Source organism: Schistocerca cancellata, chromosome 3 (genome assembly GCF_023864275.1).
Source record: "Schistocerca cancellata isolate TAMUIC-IGC-003103 chromosome 3, iqSchCanc2.1, whole genome shotgun sequence".
In the NCBI taxonomy this organism is placed as follows: domain Eukaryota; kingdom Metazoa; phylum Arthropoda; class Insecta; order Orthoptera; family Acrididae; genus Schistocerca; species Schistocerca cancellata.
The window spans coordinates 612323125-612329598 of record NC_064628.1 but is presented as its reverse complement, the minus strand read 5'-3'; the positions used below and the strand labels follow the sequence as shown (position 1 = coordinate 612329598).

The following is a 6474-nucleotide window of genomic DNA, read 5'->3' as shown; positions in this document are numbered from 1 at the left end:
GCCACAAATCGGGCCTTTTTTGACGAACACTGTTGCGCAATTTTCTTAAAGCTTCCAAATAAAGGGTTTGATCCACAGTCTGACGTGAGGGAACAAACTCTGAATGGCATCAAAAAAGCAAATGCCAATATTTTTTTGGACGGTGTTACCATGACGTCTTCCATTGGCTTTGACTATTGCTTTGTTTCTGCTCGTGACCACAGCACCATCATTCATCACTGTGAGAGAAAATGTGGATCAGTTTCAACATGTTGTTTCAAAGCACGACACATTTCAACTCTACGTTCCATTTGATCGTCAGTCAGCATCCGAGGAACAAACTTGGCAGCAACACTTTTCATTCCCAAATATTCCGTTAAAATTCACTGAACCGAGTTCCAAGATAACCCACTAATCTCTGAAGTTGATCAGTTTCGTGTCGACGGTCTGTAAGTACAAGCTCTCGAATTTTGCCAATATTTCCGTCGATTCGGGCAGTTGATGGACGTAAAGAACGAGGTTTGGTTTGTCATCAATCGACATGTCGCTATTTTCAAATCGAAAAACTACTCGTACACTTCAGATTTTCCCACAGTGTCATCCAGGTAAGCTGTTTTCAACATTAACAGTTTAAGCAGCATTTTTACCGAGTAGAAAACATAATTTCACAGCTGCAACTTGCAATAATAAAGAAAACGTCAACAAAACAGCGCTAGCAAAAACAATCACTGCAGATGAAGAGATCAAAACATATCGGCAACACAAGCGGCACTGTACTGGCAATGTGATGAGCTATACACATCTAGCGGCAGAAATGCGTACTACACAAGCTTCGCCCTGGCAGTGTTATTCCAGTTTTTTTTGGGCACCCCCTCGCTCAGCGTTTGGACGCCGACATCACCACTTTCAGGTGTTGATTTCCTTTCAGGACTTCTCGGCAGCCCATATGAGCAATTTTAGTTTCTCAATCTGGTAAGACATTTCGTGCGATAAGTGCATGTTTGCTTGTAAAGGACAAGGTCCTGCGCTGCATTGATGTTCTAGTGGAGCTTATGAACAACAAATCTACCATTTGTGATGGTAGTGTCTGTTCCCGAAAGAACAGTTACCGTAGATGACCATACAGCTTTGCTAGAAACGAAATTATAATTAAATGGACACCCTAGCTTTAAGCGGGCGTTATGTACTTCATTGGGGACATGTTGAAAATGTGTGCCCCGACTGGGACTCGAACCCGGGATCTCCTGCTTACATGGCAGACGCTCTATGCATCTGAGCCACCGAGGAGCGTGCAAGGGATAAGTCGCTGCAGGCGCACTATCCTCTGTGACCTCGGTGGCTCGGATGGATAGAGCGTCTGCCATGTAAGCAGGAGATCCCGGGTTCGAGTCCCGGTCGGGGCACACATTTTCAACATGTCCCCAATGATGTACATAACGCCTGTTTGCAGCTTGGGTGTCCATTTAATTATCATTTCAAATCTACCATTTGTTTAAGAGTAGTAAGCAACTGCTTAAGGCAGCCAATGTTCCGAAGCAGTATAATATGTGATAGTCAAAATGTTATATACTCGTGACCTTTAAATAATTGCCGTGCCCTTGTAAAGCTAATATTTTACCTCGAGTTTGGTGGCCACTAAAGATGTTCCATGAACAACATTAATTGAGTGACTTGTGGTTGAGTTCTCAGTTTCTTGTAGCTGAAATTCAAAACCATTGCTAATGTGCATAGACGCTGTTTGTGCGGACCAATGTAGGAACACCACTCTCATTTGACTTAAGTGCAATTGGTTTCTTCCCCATTTGCAATTTCTCATCCTTTAGAATTTTAATATGTTGTAGTTTAGTCCATCCGTGGACCTGTATCATCTCGCGAGTTAATGGGCGAGAGCTTAGGGGAAGGATTATGCTACCCTGGTCCGGGTGCCTCTCTCTGAGCGATTGAGCGAGCGACGTGTCGACGCTAGAAAAGGCCGAGCCGTCTCATGTAGATCTGCTGCCGGATCAAGGCCGAAATTGTAAAACAATAATAACTTTATTTTGTGGCTTTATTATGAACGCTTTTGACATTTAAGTTAGGAGCTTACTTTGCACGGACCTGGTGATATTTAATCAATCATTTGTTGAGCGCTGTGCTGCCTTTAGCTCTTACACAGCTTGTAACCTGAATTACTATCACTTAAAGACTTAGTGAGCGTGGTAGAGCATGTTTCCTAATTACAGTTTTTAGTTGGAGAGTTATTAACAGTGTTCGACAAGCTTCAGGTGCACATTTTTCTAAAACTGGAAATTTCTTTTGAAATCTCTGAAAAGATAATTTAGTTTGCGCTTCGTCCATATTTTCTTAAATCTAAAATTTATTTAAGTTCATGGAACAATCTACATTAATGAGTGTTGTGACGTATTTTTCTTAACTACAAATTGTTCTCTCCATAATCAGCCTTCATTCGAGTGTTTCATACAGGAAGGAAGTTGCGTAATTGTGTCCGTGCATTTCCTGGTTAAAATTATACAAGTATATCGACATCATGCAAACTGTGAATGATGTTTTTGCTGGGCTAACCCTCCAGAGCCTTGTGTGCTGACTCTTGTGACCTGTCACTATGACCGTCATTGCACCATGTACTGAGGTCATGTGACACTGTTGATTGTATACGAGACGAGCAGGTTATGTGCCGGCTCGGTTTCAACGTGTCCCTTTTCTCATCATCATTCAACCCAGACATGATACCATACTTCATTCACACCCGTTACAATCTTCTATAAGTAAGTTATTATTCTTAGCACATGACTGTCACAATTCGGGAAGGAAATGTGCCGGTGTGCGTGAGCGATAGGAAAAAAAATTTCAATTATGTGGCTGAACCTGTCACTCAGGGTCTCCCAGCCACCATGCCACACGAATTTACGTTATCAGCAACTTGTACTGTGTCTTGTTTACACTTATTACCTTCTGTAACCATTCGCCGAGGACCTCGGCCTCGTTGTCACGATGCGATCACGTTGGTGGGTAGACTCGAATGATATTCATGGAATATCGTTCGTATATTTTCATAACGGCACGTGTCAGTCTGCCTGACATTTATTGAATCCCATTTTTCGTATTTTTCTAGTTTATAATATGATCTATTCAGGAATTTCCCTTCTCCTTTGTTCCTCTATGGCAGTGCTTCCCAACGTGGGTGTAATCACCCGTGGGGGGTAAAACGAAATGCTCTGAGGGGCAGAAACTAAAGGGTTGGATTGTGTTTCAGTCGCGAAACCAAAATATATTTGAAATGTCCTTAGTGTTGCACAGTTTCGTAAAATTATAATAATCATTATTAACAATAACAATTTTCGCAATTACTAGCATTAATGTATGACACAACGCAGTGGAGATTACAGTTGGTGGGACGTATGAACAGCATCTTCCTCACACAGTTCACCCACGACACACATTGGTCGTGCTTTTCTCCATAATATTTACGATAGTCAAAGTGAGACAAATACGTAACAAATACTAAATATTCCATAAAAATATATTTTCCATGGTGCAGATAGTTCCTGCGCTGGACCAGAAATTGCTTCGTTACTTAGAAATATATATATGAATTAAGTTACAGCACTACACAATAGTAGCTACGCAAAAACTACCATAGCGCTATTAACAATACAGTTATTATTATTGTTATTATGGCAGTGATCAGACACAAAACATTGTCAGCCTGAAGTCTTCCAGTTTCTGCCAGTTCAAAGAGTAAGAAGTCCAGCATTCAAGTGATATGCAGACAGTAGGTAAAGTGCAGACATTTTTACATGGTTGATTTTAAATGAGGGCGTAGTGTGCGTGTGGAGCAAGTGTCACTAGGGAGATGTGTGTAGAGTGGGAGCAGGAACATATTTTGTAACAAGCGTCTACCCTCACGGTGAATAGTTAGCTTTCTTTTCTGCTAATGGGTTGAAGGTAACACTAGTAATGTCTACACTGCGTGAACACATCAACTGGAAAACAAATTCGCGAATTGAAGATGGAAAACTAAATTTTTGGCTGTGACAGCAGTGAAGGTAAAAACAAGGAACATAATGGACTTTCAGCATGATGTGTAGTGTGTGCTGACAAAGGAAATAGAATGTGAAAAAGTTGTTACAAATTAACAGTATCAGTAGCAACACTGACTCATTAATTCGTATTTTACAAGAGACCTACGAAAACTAAATATGATTTATATTTGGTCATTTTAAAAATAAGTCTTCATAGAAATTTATTTTCAATCGTAAAGTTTAATTTGTGCAAGCATTTTTCATGGCAGTGGAGGAGGTGAAGAGGGCGTACAGCCTACTACTGATTGCAGTGAGAGATAAGAAAGTTTGGCTACCACTTCCCTATAGTAAAGCACAAGACCTAAGTTTCATATTACCCGTTGTTTGCATGTGAGGTGGATGTTACCATAATTTATCTCAAATAACTCGTAGACACTATACTTGCCGACAATAAGCATATACTGAGCATGTTAGTAATACACTCCTGGAAATGGAAAAAAGAACACATTGACACCGGTGTGTCAGACCCACCATACTTGCTCCGGACACTGCGAGAGGGCTGTACAAGCAATGATCACACGCACGGCACAGCGGACACACCAGGAACCGCGGTGTTGGCCGTCGAAGGGCGCTAGCTGCGCAGCATTTGTGCACCGCCGCCGTCAGTGTCAGCCAGTTTGCCGTAGCATACGGAGCATGGTAGCATGGTAGCATGCCGCGACAGCGTGGACGTGAACCGTATGTGCAGTTGACGGACTTTGAGCGAGGGCGTATAGTGGGCATGCGGGAGGCCGGTTGGACGTACCGCCGAATTGCTCAACACGTGGGGCGTGAGGTCTCCACAGTACATCGATGTTGTCGCCAGTGGTCGGCGGAAGGTGCACGTGCCCGTCGACCTGGGACCGGAGCGCAGCGACGCACGGATGCACGCCAAGACCGTAGGATCCTACGCAGTGCCGTAGGGGACCGCACCGCCACTTCCCAGCAAATTAGGGACACTGTTGCTTCTGGGGTATCGGCGAGGACCATTCGCAACCGTCTCCATGAAGCTGGGCTACGGTCCCGCACACCGTTAGGCCGTCTTCCGCTCACGCCCCAACATCGTGCAGCCCGCCTCCAGTGGTGTCGCGACAGGCGTGAATGGAGGGACGAATGGAGACGTGTCGTCTTCAGCGATGAGAGTCGCTTCTGCCTTGGTGCCAATGACGTTCGTATGCGTGTTTGGCGCCGTGCAGGTGAGCGCCACAATCAGGACTGCATACGACCGAGGCACACAGGGCCAACACCCGGCATCATGGTGTGGGGAGCGATCTCCTACACTGGCCGTACACCACTGGTGATCGTCGAGGGGACACTGAATAGTGCACGGTACATCCAAACCGTCATCGAACCCATCGTTCTACCATTCCTAGACCGGCAAGGGAACTTGATGTTCCAACAGGACAATGCACGTCCGCATGTATCCCGTGCCACCCAACGTGCTCTAGAAGGTGTAAGTCAACTACCCTGGCCAGCAAGATCTCCGGATCTGTCTCCCATTGAGCATGTTTGGGACTGGATGAAGCGTCGTCTCATGCGGTTTGCACGTCCAGCACGAACGCTGGTCCAACTGAGGCGCCAGGTGGAAATGGCATGGCAAGCCGTTCCACAGGACTACATCCAGCATCTCTACGATCGTCTCCATGGGAGAATAGCAGCCTGCATTGCTGCGAAAGGTGGATATACACTGTACTAGTGCCGACATTGTGCATGCTCTGTTGCCTTTGTCTTTGTGCCTGTGGTTCTGTCAGTGTGATCATGTGATGTATCTGACCCCAGGAATGTGTCAATAAAGTTTCCCCTTCCTGGGACAATGAATTCACGGTGTTCTTATTTCAATTTCCAGGAGTGTATTTGCTGAATGTCTACAACGTGATTATGAGGGCATTGACTCACTAATCGCATTGTTATGACGAGCACAGTTAAAGTGTGTTGGATGCCACCAGATTGCTCAGATGACCAAATCTTAATTCAGTTTAGTCTTAGTTTCCCTGCTGCACATAACGACAACACTGTAACTCATCTGACCTCATTTCATTCCTCTTCTACCTTCATTAATTTGCTTCCTAAGGTCCTGCATTAACTGCACCTAAATAAAAAATGGTAGAAACGGTTTAGAGTGTGGAGTACATGTAATTGTCAATTTTTTAAATCTTTCGGTAGCAAAGCGCTGGCGCAGAAGATCTGGGTCAGCACAGAGACATGACACTTTATCTAAAAATGGTTCAAATGGCTCTGAGCACTATGGGACTTAATTTCTAAGGTCATCAGTCCCCTAGAACTTAGAACTACTTAAACCTAACTAACCTAAGGACATCACACACATCCATGCCCGAGGCAGGATTCGAACCTGCGACCGTAGCGGTCGCGCGGTTCCCGACTGTAGCGCCTAGAACCGCTCGGCCATCCCGGCCGGCACCCTTTATCTAAATTC

At 44.6% G+C, this 6474-nt stretch overlaps 1 non-coding gene across 1 annotated transcript; it reads left to right on the top strand.

Moving 5' to 3' along the window:
- Positions 1 to 1308: 1308 nt before the first annotated feature.
- On the top strand, positions 1309 to 1382 carry Trnat-ugu (transfer RNA threonine (anticodon UGU)). Its single transcript has one exon. It is a non-coding gene; the product is annotated as a tRNA-Thr (tRNA).
- Positions 1383 to 6474: the final 5092 nt, after the last annotated feature.